Raw genomic sequence first — 18,431 nt, forward strand, 5'->3', positions numbered from 1 at the left:
CATCATTTTAGAAGGCGGTGAAAAATGTAAACAAAACGAATGACAACAATTGCTCTCCCATGAAATCCATTGATTTAGAAAAAAGGAATCTATATAATATAAAAACCACCTCTCATCAATTATCTGCAATGAATCATCAAATCGAGCTGATTCCGATGAACAATATAAGTAATACATGGCCTGTAGAGAAAAAAGTTTATTCAGGAACAAAAAAGTTTTTCTCAAGTGGAGAAATTTCTACTCTCTTTTAATTCTCCAGTAATTGTAAAATTCATATATTATTTATAAACCTTTTGAGGAAATTATTTAGAAATGATTCATTTCAGTGAATCTATAATAATTATCAATTGATCGAATAGTTTGATTAGAAATGTAATGGATTATATGACAGCTTAATGAGAACTGGTGGAGAGAAATGAGTAGAGGTTTAGCGTGTGAATGAACAAGTTATAATAATGATTATTTATATTTATGGTAATTTATTCATGTTCAACGGATTTCGAAAACGGCTCTAACGATTTTCACAAAATTTGGAGCATGGTAGGTTCATGATATATAAAAATTCGATTGCACCAGGTCTCATCCTTGGGAAAACTCGCTGAACGACTTTAAAAGGATAATTGATCCTTGGCTGAAACAGCTAAGACTTTCGTCGTTTGTGGATAGTAAATAAGTGAGTGAGCAAATGAGTCTTTGGAAAATCAAAATATCGTATCCTCGAGATTTATAAGCTGACGTACAACCAGCCGTAAATTATAAACACAATCTTCTTAGAGAATTGTGTTCTGTTTATCAATAATTGAAAATAACGAGCGCAGCTGGGTGCCCCCATATTTTCAGCTAAGTGCAGTAGCATAATAGTTATACTTGAGTTTATTTTTTGAAAAAATTCCTTGTATTTCGTTTTTGGTAAATAAATTCATTCCAAATTCCAAATGTGATTGATAATATTAATTTGTACAACTTCGAACTTATCTGTATTATTTGTTTTATGGCGAATGAATTTGAAATTTGATAGAAGATGAATTGACGTTCATTTAGAATGAGTGAGATAAGCAACAAAAACAAGTAATGAAGTTTTGAAAACTGAAAAGTTTAAATCTTGTAGATTTCAAATTGTGGTCTATTCGAGTGATTGATAAACTCGCAGATCGGTTTCATTTCTCGACTTTCACTGATGTGGTTCCAACCAAATGATTATTATTTTAAATTCAATAATTCTGATTGTTGATCATATGATTGAAAGATACTGTAGTTTGTTTTGTGATATTGTGATCTCCATACCTGAAGACTGGTCTTGAATGAAGACTGTTTTTACATTTCTTCTCTATAACTTATCAGCCTATTCTCCTACTTGTATACCTCACTGAAATTGTGTGAGATACTGTGAAGTTGTGAGGTACTGAGAACCGTATAAGAAGTGTGATGAACTTTTCTTTTCACATAAATCATTTCACAACATATTATGTTTCTTTATCTATTTTCTGTTCTTGTTTTGAGTTTTAACATTTTTGATAATGTAAGAATTTATTATCAATGGAATGGCTCATCTGGAAAAGGTTTTCTCAACAGAATACAGTCTGATACTGAAATCTTAAAGACCGTTTTTTCAGAATAAAACAAGATGATGCTCTTTCATCTCTCGGAGAAATCAGGGCTGGAGTTCCTTAAGGAAGTTTTCTAGGTCCTCCTCTACACATCTGTAGAGGAGGTCCTCCTCTTGTACCTCCTCTACACATCTGATATACCTCAACCCGAAAACGTAACAGTAGCAACATTAGCTACTGTTGATACTGCTACAGCTACTTGCTACTGCTGATGACACAGCAGTTCTATCAGCTGGTTGATCTGCTGACGTTTCTACAATTGCAGATGGCAGTCAACAGAATCAATGTTTGGACTTTTATAAGCACTGGCTTATAAAACTTGTGACGTTCTACTCATTGGAGGGGCATGGACGTGCACGAAAATGAATATTTATGAACTTGGAGTTATTGAACCAAAAACCAAATAAACAGTTGGAAACTTTGAGATTATGAAACTGTACCTCTTAATTATAGGCTATGTTGATCTTCGCCCGACCTGCAGAGGCATAGACGGCAATGAATTTATATGATCTAGGCAGATTGAACGATGTATAGAAGAGATTGATTCGATAAAGTAGTTTGTTGAATTGGTAGGTTGGCGGTCTACAAAGGTAGCCGAAGTAGGAACTGTAAACTTCCGAACTAATGCTGTAGTTGGAAATGTGGTAAATTAATATTAAATCCAATTCAATAATCAAATGCAGTTCAGTTTGAATCTGCCTATTATAATCAATTCTGTCGCTAGGACCAAGCAGGGATTCAAACTTCTGAGTGAATTCACTCTCCAAATAATAACCAGAATACTTAGATTCTAATACCTGTTTCACAATTGGGAGAGATATCAGACCGTGCAAGACAACAAACAAAATGGCAAATCCATGTGAACCGGGTCTCTGACAAATACTATAGGTTGTAAGATTGCAAAATGCTAGACCAAGGTAGTGGATGCTTCGAGTACCGAGTTTAATTTTGATGCTGTCTATGCGATCAATCACCTCCCCTTGTGGCATTAACTGGTTGTTAATGCTGGATCCAATACACCTCAATGTGGTAGGTTGACGGCAGTCAATCTCACTTGATTCGGGAGGACATCTCCAATAAAATGTTTTATCACTTGATATGAATATCGACTACCATCTACCACCAGAAGAAATAATGTTCTAATAATATTTATGATACTCAACAATATCTGACTACTGCAAAGCAGGTCGTGTCTTGCACGATCGATATGTGTCAGTTGAGAAAGAAAAAACTTGGAGGTGTAATGAAATAAATTCAGAGAGGTGAATAGATAATATAAATATATTGTTAAAGAAATACCCAAATAGCAAAAAATTGAATTGATAGATGAACAGACTATACAAAATATAGTTACAAACTGATATTGAGTGAATATTGAATGATAATGAAATTGAATCTTCAATAATAGATACTGTATGAAAATGTGATAATTTTAAATTCATAAAATGAGGTAGATGATAGCTCTTGGAAAGGGTCATAAGACATACAAAATTAAATAGGCCAAGTAGGCTAGTACAAAATTATTATTTGAAAATGTAGTAAAGTTACTAATAAAAGATTTCAGGGTGAGGGTTCGCCTAAGGAAATAGACCTTTCGGCTAACTACAGCATGATTATTAAATTTTACTTATTGAAATAAGACTCATTTATAATAGTTTGGTACCCTTAAATCTATATCATGACTTTTTCCCGAATTGACGAATATATGCGTTGTATAATTTTCGTAGAATAGCGGGGATCCCCTTTTATATGTTCGAAAAACTTACATAGACTTTTAGAGGACTTTAAAGGAACTCTAGAACAACTTTCAAAAACAGAAAGGACAAAAATTAAATTACATTAAAACAGGAATTAAAGCTTTTTTAAAAAAATAAGTATGTGGACCAGGTCTGTATCCAACTGGTGATTTGCCAAAAATGGCCTCGAGTTCTCCTCTTCTAATTTCAACCTGAGCTTCTTCTCAGAAATTAATACTCTCCAAATTTGCATACTAATTCGGGATTGGTCAGATCCCGTGATGTAACAAATGCGCCGATTGAGTGGTGGATATAGATCCAACTTTACAGCTTTTAAATGAAAAAAATTCCATTTTATAAGTTGTTCTAAATTATTATTAGGTTCCATTAAAAAATAAATTGAATAGTATAATCACATCTACTATGATATACATTTGTTAAATAAAGAGATAGGCTTAGCAATTCAAAAGAACTTCTGCTGGCGCTAATTTTGTGAACTCCCAAAATAGCCAATAATATGTGGAACATGGACGTAATTATATAAGATAAAGTAGAAGTATAGATACATATAATAACACACATGCTTGTGATAATAATAATAAATATATTTCTTTGTTTATATTGTTTTTGATGAGATTGAATGTCAATCCCAAATCAATACACATAACCAAACTATACAAAAATTCTAAAATAAATATAGCTTTTGACATCTCATGAATAAAATAATAAAATATTGAATAAAATATGGATAAAATATTCGGACCCATTTGTTATATAAATTACAATATGAAAAGGTGAAAAATCAATATCATATAGCTGTTGCAAATAATTATTACGCAAGCTGCCTTCTCAATTGGCTAGTTGTTGGCACAAGTAAGCTTTGATTTATTTAGGGTTATGTATCGGTTCAATTCTAACCTCCAAATATTTGAACTACCATTCAAAATAGTAAAAATTATGAATACATGTGGTTTTCGTTAATAAATTTCTGATAAATATACTATATCTGATTCACTAGTTGCAGCCTTTTTTGGTCGGATAACTGTCGTTTATCTGCCTTAGATATGATTGTGATTCTTACTCAGGGTTTGTTCGTTTAATGGTCTATAAAAATTCTTTAATTCATAATTCAGGGGCTGTACAATCATTGGGTACATCGCAAACTGAAATAAGCAAAGACAGTTCAAGTCAACTTTATAAACAAAAGAGTTCAATATATCTCCTCAACACTCAATGGGGATATTGTACCCTACTCCAACTCTGCAAAGTATGTAGGCATGTCGCTGGATGACAAGCCTAGGTGGATTGATTGATTGTGTACTTTATCTATGTAGATTACAATATATACTGGCTTATACACTTATATACAATAGCTTACAATACAGCAAAATTATAGATGAATTTACATAATATAGACTAAGGAAATAATTATTGAACTGTATATGATATGAAAAAGCAATTTTGTAATATAATAACTATAGATAATAATCATATTGTTATGCATCTACATAAATTGGCGGAGCTTTGGACATATCAATGTCCATTCTTCGGAAAGAATATTAAAAATATCCTCCCCACTAACTCTCTACCAAAACGTTAATTTCGTTATTTAAACTAAGGATTTATTTATCAATGGAAATATTGTAAAAGTTTCAATCAATATGAATATTAAAGAGAAAAAAAAGAAAATTGATAAAGTAAAATAATTATATAGGTAGATAAGATCAAATAATTGATTAATGAAATGAAGTAGGCTGAAAGTAGATCAGGGTTATCAACTTTCAGTAATATACAGTAGTATGCAGTGGATAATTGAAATAACATGAGTTTATATAATATATAAATATATACAATTCGTTCTATAACATGGTTTAAAGGTTTATATTGGTGGAATGGGTAAGGGATGGTTGTCATGTGATCGTTCTAGGGCCGGACAGTTTCAGTCATTTGTTCCAAAAAATGTTTTTTTAAAGTCAGTATGAAGCTCGCTTGGCTCTCGATAGACCTGATAGAAACAGGAAGTGTATTCCATGCACGACAGGCACTGACTAAGAAGGATTTTGTGAAAATAGTAGTTCGATGATTGGGTATCCTTAAAGTACTTTCTCCGGTTCTAGTATGTGAAGCATCTATCCTCCTACCTTCAGAGACAAATTTGAAATCATCTTTAAAATAGTTCTGATTACCGTATTTCAAGATATCTCTAACAAGCTTGACTATTCGAAAAAGCCTCTGATCGGGAAGCTTTAATGTTGAACTAGCAATGTGGGCTGGGGTGATATGATCATGGCGTTGGAGAGAGTAGACGAAACGTAGACAATAATTTTGGCAACGCTGTAGTTTATCATTCAGAGTGACTTGCATATCGTTAAGAACAGAATTTTTATTTATTTTACAATGTATTTGATACTCCTTGTATCATTACATGGAAATGTAGATAGACATGACATTCATATAATGGTTTATACATCAAAGATCAATTAAAATTTGTTCATTCATAGTTCATTCATAATTCACAATGCAAAGTTCATTCATAATTATTTTGTAAAGTCACTAAAAAAAGAATTAAAAACATCAGCAGCACTCACTCGAACAAAACAAATGATCTCAGCCTCAAAGTGTTAGATAGGAAAAAATATACGTCATTCAGTTGCTGTTTGTTGTACAATTGAAGCATATCCTCAAAATTTGTGAAAAAATGACGATCCAAATATCGCTGTCTGAAAGCACTGTAAAGATTACACTCAAAAAATATATGCTGCAAGGTTTCATAAACACTATTGTCTCTGCAAAGTACACAGGTTAGTTGATGATCTATTTCATACCTGATGTTTTTCAGATAGAATACGGATTTTATCTGTGATGAAGTTCGGAGCTGACTGAATAATTTAATCTTGTAGAAAGGTAGTTCAAATTTTAGATACACCATTGGATTGTATGAAACGAGATGTCTGTACAGATGATGATTTGAAGAGTTGCAAGCACGTTCTAAGTCCATGTCAAAGAGTTTCATCCTGAATGCTCTCAAAATTTCCAATTTATTACGCTTAATAAGAGCAGCATCTTGCTCTTGCCACAGATTCCCGTATCCAAGATTCTCAATCTGCTCTCTTAACTGTGAGACCCAGTTATACTTCCTGTTCGCTTCTAAGAACAGAATTACAATACATTAAATGTGGGAAGATGAGAGATTGAACCAATAATAATTTAATGTTTCTAGGGAGGATATCGTGAATTTTCTTCAATGCATGCATGGCTGAGAATACCTTTTTACAAGTTTTGTTCACTTCTTCTGACCAGTCAAGAGTATTATTTATAATAATGCCTAAATTTTCAACTGAGCTACAGTGAGGAATGTCATTTCCAACTGATTTTGTGAATCGATTCAAGGTCAATATTGTTTATAAGACGAGAATATCCAATTATAATGGGTTGTGTTTTGATGGGATTAAGCTTAAGGCCATTTTTCTTTGTCCATTCCATTATCGAATTGATATCCTGATTCATTATTCCAACTGTTTCATTGATTTTTGTTATGGGACAGCTTAAATAGATTTGAAGGTCGTCTGCATAAGTATGGAAACTGGAGAATTCGATAATGGAAGAAAGGTCATTAGCATACAAAGTGAAGAGGAGAGGGCCTAAAATTGAACCTTGTGGTACTCCATGCATAACGTTTTTCCAAGTTGACTTTTTGTCACCGACAGATACACATTGTTTCCTACCTAATAGATAGGATTTAAACCAAACTAACGAGTTGTGACTGATACCAAGAATAGCCAACTCATTCAGAAGGACTGTATGATCAACGGTATCGAATGCTTTAGAAAAATCAAATAGGGTGAGGATGGTGCATTTTCTTTGGTCCATGGCTAACCTTATATCATCACTGACATGAAGCAGAGCTGTCTCAGTTGAATGGAATTTTCTAAAGCCTGATTAAAAATTATGAAGCTTACTATTGTTGTCTAGAAATTTTACAACTTGAGCATGAATGCTCAACTTGAACTTTCTAGCACTTTGGACAATGCAGGTAAAATACTGATTGGTCTAAAATCCTCAACTTTATTGGGTGATGGAACTTTATTTAGAGAGCGAACCAGAGCAAACTTCCAGTTTTCAGGGAAAATGCCTACTTCAAGTGACTTGTTGAAAATGTATGTAATGGTTGGTAAAACAGCAAATAACATCTTCTTGATAAATTTAATAGGAATTTTGTCTACACCCGTATGAATACGTTGAATTGCTCTGAAAGTGTCTTCTTCTGAGATTGGATGGAAATGAAATTGATCAGTGATTGGTAAATCTAAGTTTGTAACCTGCTCTTCCAGATCATCGATATGATTAGCAATGACAACTTCGTTGCGTTGGTTAGAGTGTGAAACGAAATGGTCATTTATATTATTCAATGGTAAGTCAATTTGTGGATTCGATTTCTGTTTGCCAAGCCCGAATTCTTTTATTCCCTGCCAAAGTGATTTAGAGTCTTGTCTATTTTTTGTCATGAACGAATTCAAGTACCTAATCTTTGAGCTCCGTAATTCCTGTTTAACCCTATTTCTAAGGCTCCTATACTCTATCAAACTGTCCAAGTCAAATGTCTTTTTCAATTTTCTATGTGCTTTGTCTCTACGTCCCATCATCTTAAGCATGTCTTCAGTCATCCACGGTACTCGTCGTTTTCTATTAATCCTCCTTGTCACATAAGGTGCATGTTTGTCATACAAAGTCAAAGTCCAATTCTCGAAAGTCTTGACCATGTCATCAACTGAGGGTAATGCTTCAATTTGATGCCATGGAGTCTGAGCCACATCAAGTCTCTATAAGTGATAATTTTCTGTTCTGATCTTATGGGAAAGTACATAGTAGATCAAATCATGTCTAGAAATAGCTGGGACTGAGATTTGGCCTGCTTGAACAACCTCATTGGGATCACTAACAATGAGAAGGTCAATGAGTGTGTCTGATTCATTAGTATGATGAGTTGAATCGAGAGGTAAAATAGTCATGTTTAGGCATTGGAAAATTGTAGTCAGTTGAAAGTAGTCAAAGTTACGATATGTCATGTTCAAGTCGGTGTTCATATCCCCCATAACTAGTATACGGTTATAACAAGGCATAAGAGAAAGCAAGGCATTTTCGAAATCTGTGAAATGACCTATTTTTGGTTGTCGATAACAGATACCAACGAGTAATTTATCAGTACTAGATTAGGATAATTCAAGTAGCATAAACTCTGGTCTGGAACAATACTCTTGTTTAGATGTGATTAAAACTTTTGTTTTGATACCATCTTTCACATAAATTGCTACACCCCCACAAGCTTTATTTAATCTATCATTCCGGGAAAGATTATATCCAGGCAATGCAACAAAATTTGATGAAATACTAGGCTTCAAAAATGATTCGGAAATTCCGATTATATTGAAGTCCTGAAAACGGAAGATTGCTCTGAGTTCATCAATGTGGCAACTGAGGGATTGTACGTTAAGGTGAGCAGCCTTGAAAAGTTTTTTGAAAGAGTGGAGCTTATTTGCTAGAAACATACCAGCGTCATTATTACTATTATTGAAATAATCATACCTACTTGAGGGCGAGCGAGCTGACGTGTCAGTGAGAGGCATCATGGAAGCAGCAGACCAATCGTGAACCGACCTCAGAACGACACATGACGGGGAAAATGGGGATGAAACTGATAAAACTTAACCTAAATGAGAAAGTCTCTTGATTCGAGTGCATTCAGTATGCCTTGACAGTTCGGCTCCCTTCACTATTTAATGCACTAGTTCAAAAAATTCACTAAACACAATAAGATGTAGATGTGTGGAGTTCCGGTGATGAATAATCCTAATGGTGAATAAGATGAAGATTGAGTAAGAACTGGTAGTGGGAGATCTGGTCCAAGTGGAGATAGAGCGAGTAGGTATCCAGTAGTGGAAGAATCGGGTCCAAGTGGAGGTAGAGCGAGAAGGAATCCAGTAGTGGAAGATCGAGTAAAAGTGGAGACAGAGAGATATGGAATCCAGTGGTGGAAAATCGAGTCCAAGTGGAGATAGAGAGAGATGGAATCCAGTAGTGGAAGATCGTGTTCATGGTGGAGATAGAGCGAAATGGGATCCAGTAAAAACTGAAAAAGAAACGAAAAATCTTTGAAGAAAGTTATCAATAGAGAAAAGATACATAATACAACTGATAATGAATAATATTCGCATAAAATTGAAGAGGAATAGTATGATTTAATGTGGGAAAGAATCGAATATTATATGGATGAATATATGGATATTATAATATAATATATGGATATTAGTAGAAGGTAATCAGATAGAAAGAGAAAAGGTAGAAAGATAAATAGATATAGAAAGAGAAATAAACATTTGAACATGCTGGATAGCTAGTGGAAAAATCAAAGGGAAAATAATGATAATAATAGGGAAGAAAAGAAGAGAAAGAAAGAATGTGCACAAATTGAGAAGAACTTATGAAACTGAACTATAGAATAAGAAATAGAACATCGTATTGTGATCTTGAATTAATCAAGGAGAGAAGAAGAAGAAAAGAAAAAGAAAGAGAATTAGAAGAAGAAGAAAAAGAAAAAGAAGAAGAAGAAGAAGAGAAGAAGAAGAAGAAGAAGAAGAAGAAGAAGAAGAAGAAGAAGAAGAAGAAGAAGAAGAAGAAGAAGAAGAAGAAGAAGAAGAATAGAAAAGAATAATAATCATCATTGCAAACAACAATATTCAAGTAATCATTATAAATATAAGATCAAGAAGAGAAATGAGAAAGAAAAATAAGAAGTAGAGGAGACGATGGAGAAAGTGCTAGATTATTTTAGATGAGTTTTAAATAGGATTGAACGGTGAAGTGTGGAAAATATTATATAGTATTAGAAGTATAATTAACTACTGGGAGTTGCAATAACGATAAAAGTAGTAAATTGAGAACTGTAATATTTTAGAGATGAATGTCTAAGATAAAGTTAAATGAAACACAGCCCCTATATAAGCATATGAACAGACTACCCACCACTCTGTTCTATCAATAGTTCTTCACACATTAGCTTCTATTGTTCGAGCTGTGGCAACAGTAGAAGATATCATTATGTACACCTAATATAGAAGAGATTACTATCTTCACCTATAGATTACATCCATATCTATAACGTATGTTAATCATCCAATTTATTTGAAATTCAGAATTTTCAAAATTATTAATTATGGAAATAATTTTGTTAAGAGATGTAATAATTATTAGTAGGAATAGAGATAATGATTCTCTAAGTACCCTCTGGAGTATAGTAGTTGATGCATTGAACATAGTTTTGTGAATTAATATCAAGATAAATTATTAATCAGTATTAACAAATGTGGATCTCCTTAGTTTGAAATAATTGCCTCATATATAAATCATAAATAGCAGTGGAAAGATTCATTTATAGAACAGAAAGCCAGCTCATGAAAAATGCCAAGGTATATCTACTGTGAAATGTATTAATACGAATTTCCTATTATTGTAGTGAAGGGCACCTTAGTCTATGAATCCTGAAATGATTTAATTCACCTCTATTTTTTGAAGGTCGGTCATCCTCTCGACTGTGTGGACCCTCTTGGATCCTCCCTCGTTGATAGAGATCTTGATCCTCTCGTCCGATGACCAGACATTCCTATGCCCATGACGGTCGGCCGCAGCGTTGAGGATCTTGAGACGCTCCGCAGTCAGATCCTCGCGAATGGTGACGCCGGAACCCTTCAGCTTCCTCTTAGCGTCGAAGATCATCTTCCTGGTCCGGTAGCTGCAGAGTCGAACTATGATGGGTCGGTCCTTAGGCTTCGCTTGCCCTTGTTGAGGTGGTTGACGCCTTCCAACGCGATGCGAGCGGTTGACATCCGCCAGAGTCACGGGCACGTTCAGCTTCTTGTTTGGGACATCAAGCGCCAGCAGGTCCGTGTCTTCTTTGTCGCTCTCCGGGATCCCAAAAATACGTATTGAATGTATTGCCCGTATTGCTCGAGGTCGTCGACCTTCAGGTGACAAGACCGCTCTAGCTCACGAATTCTATCGTGCAGCTGTTTGTTCTCCTGCTTCAATGCCTGAAGTTCCTCAAAAATGGACTTCACAGCCATAGATACGGCATGATGCACAGATTCCTCGATTTGCTGTCGAATAATTCGGAGGGTCTCTTCAGACAGTGATCCAGAAATAGCTGGCCCTGGCTTCGGAGCATTGACCTCATTCTTCGGCGTGCCTCTGTTCGGTCGAACCATCGTGTACCATTAGGTGGATTTACACTTTTTCAGGCGAGAAGGTAGACTGAAGAATTAGGAATGTTTTTTCAAGATAAATAGAAAGAGTGTGAGTTAATCAGAAATTTAATTTCACTATTAAATTTAGCTCGAGAAACTGAATAACTAGATGTATAATTTGAAGTGAATTGAACTGTATAACCCTACGAAATATCTGTTAGAAGACGGAGCCGAACTGACACACGTTTACTCACTCGACATAACCAAGAGGGAGCGTGTGAAGAAGAAAAGAGAACAGCTTGGCATAAAATTCAAGAAAATGTACTGGCTACTTGAGAGAACATCGAAATTGTCGAATTATAACAAATTGCTTCTCTACAAGCAGATTCTCAAGCCGGTGTGGACCTATGGAATTCAACTCTGGGGCTGCACCCGACCATCCAATATCGACATAATCCAGTGCTTCCAGAAACAACATGCTTTACTTCTATGCTTTACTTACCTATGCTAACACAGTAGACACACTGGGGTGTTGAACACCCCAATTTAATTTCGCATTTTTCTTTGAAAAATATGAAGAAAACAAGTACTTAGACCATACTCCATCATTCCTCAATCATTTTTGTTCCAAGTGCATACAAGAATCATAAGTAAAGCACTGCTTATCAATATTTATACTGATTTTAGAAGTATGTATGTTCCGCCCAAGTGTTGGAGCTCCTAATCCGGTTTGAACGAATGGCTTGACAATTTCATCAAAAACTCACGTCTCTTCATTTTATTGCTTTGAATCTCAAGTTTTAGAGGATCATAGCATTTATTCCAATGTGATCCATCATCCCATACCACATCTGTAGTGACAATACAAGTAAATCTTTGTAATAAAAGTGTTTGATAAAAGTCCTACGTAAAAGACACTCTGGGATGTTAGACACCCCAAACGAAGAAGAAGATGAGCTCGTGACCTTGTGGAATGCTATTACTGACTGGAAGTGGTGGAGAGTAGTTGACAATACTACAAACCCAATTTAGACTGGGCATAAATTCCCATCTGTTTGATATTGTCAACTGCAGAACATAGAAAAAATCCCTGGGGTGTGGAACACCCCAGTGTGTCTCTTCAGGGATAAAGTACTCAGAGGTTGTGTAGACGCTCCTTGGTAGATCAGGAACTGTGATCTCCACCGTGAACTGGTAGTGGCGACAGTCATCAGTGAAATTCAAAGATTTGCAGAAAAACATGAGAAAAGACTTCATCAAGATGTGAACGTGGAAGCAATCCAGCTGCTCAACGTGCATGGAGTAAGAAGACTACAACGCAGAAAGCCACACGAAATAGTTTGGTGCTACAGTGTTCAATTGGAAGTGCAAAGACAGAATACTGTAATATCCTTCAATGCTATAAATAATCTTCAATCCATTCCTTGACCAATATAGAAGGCTTAACCAATGGGTTTTACCTTCACAAACAATATTCTTATCAATTTGAGTCAAAATCGAATAGCTCAAAAGTCTTTAACTAGGTGCTATAAAAATCAAGAAAAAAATGAATGATTCCATAATTCATCTATACAAAGCTGTTCACTTAATGCACTCAAACATTACCATTGTATGAATGAATATAACAAATCAATTGAAATCTGTGAAAGTGAATGAAAATATTCTCATTATGAACTAATGCTTGGAGGAATCCCCCATTTAGTTCAATGTAGGTCACCAGCATTTCCAGATACAATTTTAGGATCAAAATCTCGTGTTTGACCTGTATTGGAGACCCATGTCAATAAAAATGCGTCATGAAAGGACACTGTGTGTAGCGATCACACCATAAAATGGCGGAGGCTCTGAATGAGGTATAAGGGCCACTAACAAAGGATGTTCAGCTTGGAATATGAGAAAGTGTGGAAGGAAGGGGATACTGTGGACAATATCTATCTCTAGCCGACTTTCCATGGGGAATATCTTATTCGTCTCCGTAAACTTCAAAGCCATTGGGCCTTCTTGCGTGGAGCTTCGAAAAAAATATATTTCAATGCTACCGAGCAATTTCATTGAGAAAGATGGCCAACATTCCTCATCTTTGAAAGAGCGCTTGCTATCTCAATCAAGAACAGCTGGCATTTTCTTTCCTGTAAAGGTGCGTACAGATTTACGCGCCGCGAACATGAGCGATTCACTTTTAATCAACTGATGTCAAGCTTTTCATATCTCTGTATCTTACCGTCTCTATAAAAATACAGATATAATCAGCTGATCAAAAGTGAATTGCTCATGTTCGCGGCGCGTATATCTGTAAGCACCTTTACATCTCAAAAAATATGTTATATACGGCTGAAATAACTAAACAGAGTTGTGATATTTGAGTTATATTTCTTGCGACACTATAGTTCGTAACCTCAATAGAAATCAGGTCAATGACAATAAATTTCTAGGCTGACCAGTCTAATACTGCATCTTTGAATTATACCAATCCATCTTAACTATCCAAAGGTGAGAGTTTTGGCCTAATACACAAAATTTATTATACGATTTTGACACATTCAACAATTATTAGTGTCCACCTTGTAAAAAAGCTTATCCAAAATAACTGATTCAGAGAACCTAGTGAATTAATTCAACTCTGAATTGGGATTATATAAATTTCAATAAATGATGCTTCCCAGAACTTCTCCTGCTTATTCTTGTGACGAGTGGAACAAGAGCCATGATGGAACATTATTAACAATGTAGAACATGATGACAAAGTGCACTGAGCAAATTTAAAATGAGCATATCAGTTGATTAGTGACAGCTCTGTGTAGTGTGGCTGTATGACTGGTTTCATCTCATTGGTTGGTTACGCATTCCCTTTATTAGTCGAGATAATGACGGCAGCCACAGTATTTCCAAACAACTCATCCCATCAGATTATTGACAGCGAGAAAATTGATGTTTTCAATCATAGATTATGCCACCAGAATGCATCTGATAGAGGTTTGTGGGGTGATGGGTGGTGATTTGCAATGAATGCTTCTCTGCATAGTAGATGAGAGACCAATATTCTCTAAAGGCCGCAACATTTTGATAGGAAATCAGTAGCAAATTATCATTGTGCATCATGACATCAAAGATGTAGTTGCAGCTCAGATAATATTATAATAAAAGATTACTTTGCACTGTGAAGAATTATTGTTACTTCCCAGAGTGAAGGCTTGTTATTTCACTATAAAAATATGACTTGCATTCATGAAGTTTGCAAGCACAAATCTACAAATTATAAAATAATATCTTGTGATTATTATTGTACAGTACACTTTTCGTGCTGCAATACATGCTGTATATATTACAACAAACATCAGATGTAACAGAGTCTTAATAAAATTTTTGTTTATTTTTCTAAATTGATTTTCATTATAATTATTATTCATACTGCATGGAAAGGCAAATACATTTCAAAAATAAAGAGACTCATGTCTTCAGTGCAACAAGAAACACTTATTGGGATTTCAGCTGTCGAACGACATGTAGAAGAATTCGGAATTCATATCACTTGAATGGAGAGTATTATCGATGGGGAGTATCAACAGAGCAACATGAGAGGTAGAAGCTCAACAATAGACTCACCTTAGAACAAGGTTTGATAGTAGAATGATGTAGGCCTAACCTTTGCTTCAACTACTCCTCCTCTCAGGAATGCATAAGGAATGCCTCATTATTGCTGGTATAATCTGAGTGAACATGCTGCCATGAATGGGGCTCTCAAGTGGTGTGAGTTTGGTAACCACCTTCCATGCTCGCGTTGTAAGGTCGCTCCAGCTGAGGTTACTCGTTCAAGATAAGAATTTCAATCAGAAGACGCATAGCTAGACGCTTCCTGTAACACAAACACAAACTGAATATTACATGACCTGTAAATGATATAAGAATATATTACCTATTCACATGAGACCATTAATAATGTTTTGAGATTGGTGAGAGCAAGAACACTATGAATCATTTCCAAAAATGAACACAATACAATGTTTTGGATCAATAGACTACGGTATATCTCGTACAACTCATATCAAGCTCTATTGAAATTGGAGTGGATCCATGCAGCTTTTTAAATCAGTTTGAATAGTTGTGAAATTCAATAAAAACAATTTGAGTTTTCAGATCAACAGTAGTATCCGAACATTAATGTTGAACTCATGTATATTATAATAATGCTAAAATTTTAAATCATTCGGGGTCAAATTCAATGCATGCCCAATTAATACATTCTTGCCTAGGTATAAGAACAGGCATAACCCAGGGGTCAGAACGGATAAGGTCTGAAACAAACATTCCTTACCTACTGTAACCACCAATTATTTCGATAATTAATAGATATTCAACTTTCTACTGTAATTATTGTGCAGTGGAAAAATGTTGACATTGTTCGATTGATCATTTCTCTAATGAAAATCGAAAGAAATACTAATAGCTGGAGCTATTGACTCTGAATTTTTTTTTAAATTCATATTATAAGAATGGAACATGATCCTTCAAGATATCGAATAATGAATTGAAGTGTAATAGATGTCCATCCAATTTCTCAAGTTCAAGTAGTTGCTTAACCAGTGAAATCTCCTCTCCGAGTATATGACAAGTAGTTGCAAAAAGGTGAGACGGATAATAGCCTAATATTGGGATTGTGTGAGGGAGAAGGAGAGTGACGAGAAGTGATAGTAAAAAAAAACATAATACCACGGAATAAGCATAAGTAGTGTTTCTTTCCTCTGTGATAATACTTTCGGTATGTAGAGCAACAGAAGTTGTCAGTTTTTTGCCCAGAGAGCGTAGTCGTCGTGGAACATTTTGTAGGTATCTTTGCCAGTGTTACCCACTCTGAGTGAGAAACAAACGTTTGTTGAGAATCAGAATTTCCACAAGTTGATAAAAAATTGGCTGTTCTTTTCACAAAATTGGCAAGGAACTGTTGCCATAATAATTCATTGAAAACTCAGTTGACAACTCTGGTGTAAACGCTTTGGTACGTAAGATTAGACTTGGTTGTGCAGGCTTTGTCTTCATATCTCTTTTCTGATATAGGGCTACTTTTAATAAAAATACAAAGAAAAATAAAAATCTCAGTACCCTTTTTGAATCATTTAATCACAACATGTTTGGACATTGATGCCAATTTCAAGTTTTGATCAATGTCCGAAACATGATGTGATTAAATAATACAAGAAGGGTACTGAGATTTTCATTTTTCTTTCTATTTTTGTCTTCATATTATGCAAAATTCAACATGATAACTGCATTGGATTTAGATGAAAATTTAGTCTATGGTACTGGTTCACACTACACTATTATGCTTGTCTTCTCAAGTCTGAAACTTGATACATCATATTAAACGTCATTTTCATTTTTTTTAAGTATGTGATGAATTTTGCAGGAGTCATTTTCCACACTGCAACACTCAGGTCAACAGTGTTGAAATTTCAAAATGTAGAATATTATCAACTTATTGCACAAATTTCACTATAACAGCTCTACAATTGAAGTTTATATATTTACAACTAAACAGTAGCAGAGTAGCACAGTACTCAGCAATTGAATTGGAGGCTCACCGTTTTATCAGATCGCTTACAAATTGCACTCTTGCCATAAACATTAAAACGTTTTCCATTTCAGCTATGCAAATAATTACTCCCAGTCATTTCATTCCTGAGTGTTTTCAGTTCCAGCAGAGACGAATCGTATAGACAATAAATCAACGGTAGCCTAAATCTTCTCTTCAAATTTCTATTTCCAATGACAGTTTGCTTCAGAAGACTCTTATGAGTAAACAGAAATTTGCGTTCCATATTGCCATATGGTTATACCCAAGATACTTAGAATGTATTCTAGGTACATTGGTTATACCTATCATTATAATCTACTCAACTGCTCTTACTAATGAAATCAATTATACATTATGATACCATTATATGTGATGTATTATGATACTGTGTTGAGATGATATGACAGAAAGTTGTAATTTCCATTCACTTGTCATTTCAGGTCATACAGTAACAGACAGCATAATTTTGTATTCATCTTGATACTTATGTCTTCTGATGCTGGAGAATCCCAAAGCTTTACAAAGCATCAAGTTTCACTGAAATGATAAATCAATGAATGTCGTATGAATGATGGATGAGAATATGAACTGTATCATCTATAAGCACACCATTTGTTTCCTAGAAATCGAGAACAAAAATGAAAACAATCAGAATCATTCACCTAGATACTGAGTCGTTGATATTGGTTTACCAAAGTGTGCTTCGCTAAAACGCTAACAATAAGAGATAATATGTATTACTCATAATTTTAATTTTCTGAATCCAATACAAGACCCAGAGGACCCAAGTAAGTATCAAGCTTATCTCTTCGACTTATTTTCTATTTTATAATAGGCTAAAATTGACTCTCTAGATGATAATCAAAGTTTTACTGATAATTTTAAATTTTATGAGATCCAAGTCAACTGACAGGCTCATATAATATCATGAATGTCACCCCAATTTTTTTCTCCCATTTAGCAAACAAGCACAAACCACAATAGCTGATAGAAAAGATCTGGGTCGAGCTCCAAAGCTTAGTAATCAAAATTCGTTGAATTTTCTTGTGTGATGCTTTTAGAGGGAATCAGTGTTATCGTCCACAATGAATATTATTAAAAATTTGCTACTGACACTCTATGAGTAGTTCGATGCTTATTGGTTTCTATGATACTCTGATAATAATATGTTGTCAAGTTCATTTACAGATTCAAGTGATTTGAGGATGAATTCAAGATACGGTAATAGCTTGAATGGATGCATGCACTGAAATAATAGTCTGTCGTATTTGAAATACATTAT

The 18,431-nt window shown here is 34.7% G+C and overlaps 1 protein-coding gene across 7 annotated transcripts in view; it reads right to left on the minus strand.

The window, feature by feature from the left end:
- LOC111044806 (sex peptide receptor) overlaps positions 1–18,431 on the minus strand; it is a 364,455-nt gene that overhangs the window by 123,446 nt on the left and 222,578 nt on the right. For 5 of the 7 annotated variants that reach the window (XM_039436572.1, XM_039436568.1, XM_039436570.1 and 2 more), the window contains one exon: positions 15,184–15,433. The gene's annotated coding sequence lies outside the window, so the exon portion shown is untranslated. The remainder of the gene's footprint in view (positions 1–15,183; positions 15,434–18,431) is intronic. The other 2 variants (XM_039436574.1, XM_039436573.1) reach the window with 1 other exon arrangement.

The sequence above is a fragment of the Nilaparvata lugens genome, chromosome 10 (genome assembly GCF_014356525.2).
Source record: "Nilaparvata lugens isolate BPH chromosome 10, ASM1435652v1, whole genome shotgun sequence".
In the NCBI taxonomy this organism is placed as follows: domain Eukaryota; kingdom Metazoa; phylum Arthropoda; class Insecta; order Hemiptera; family Delphacidae; genus Nilaparvata; species Nilaparvata lugens.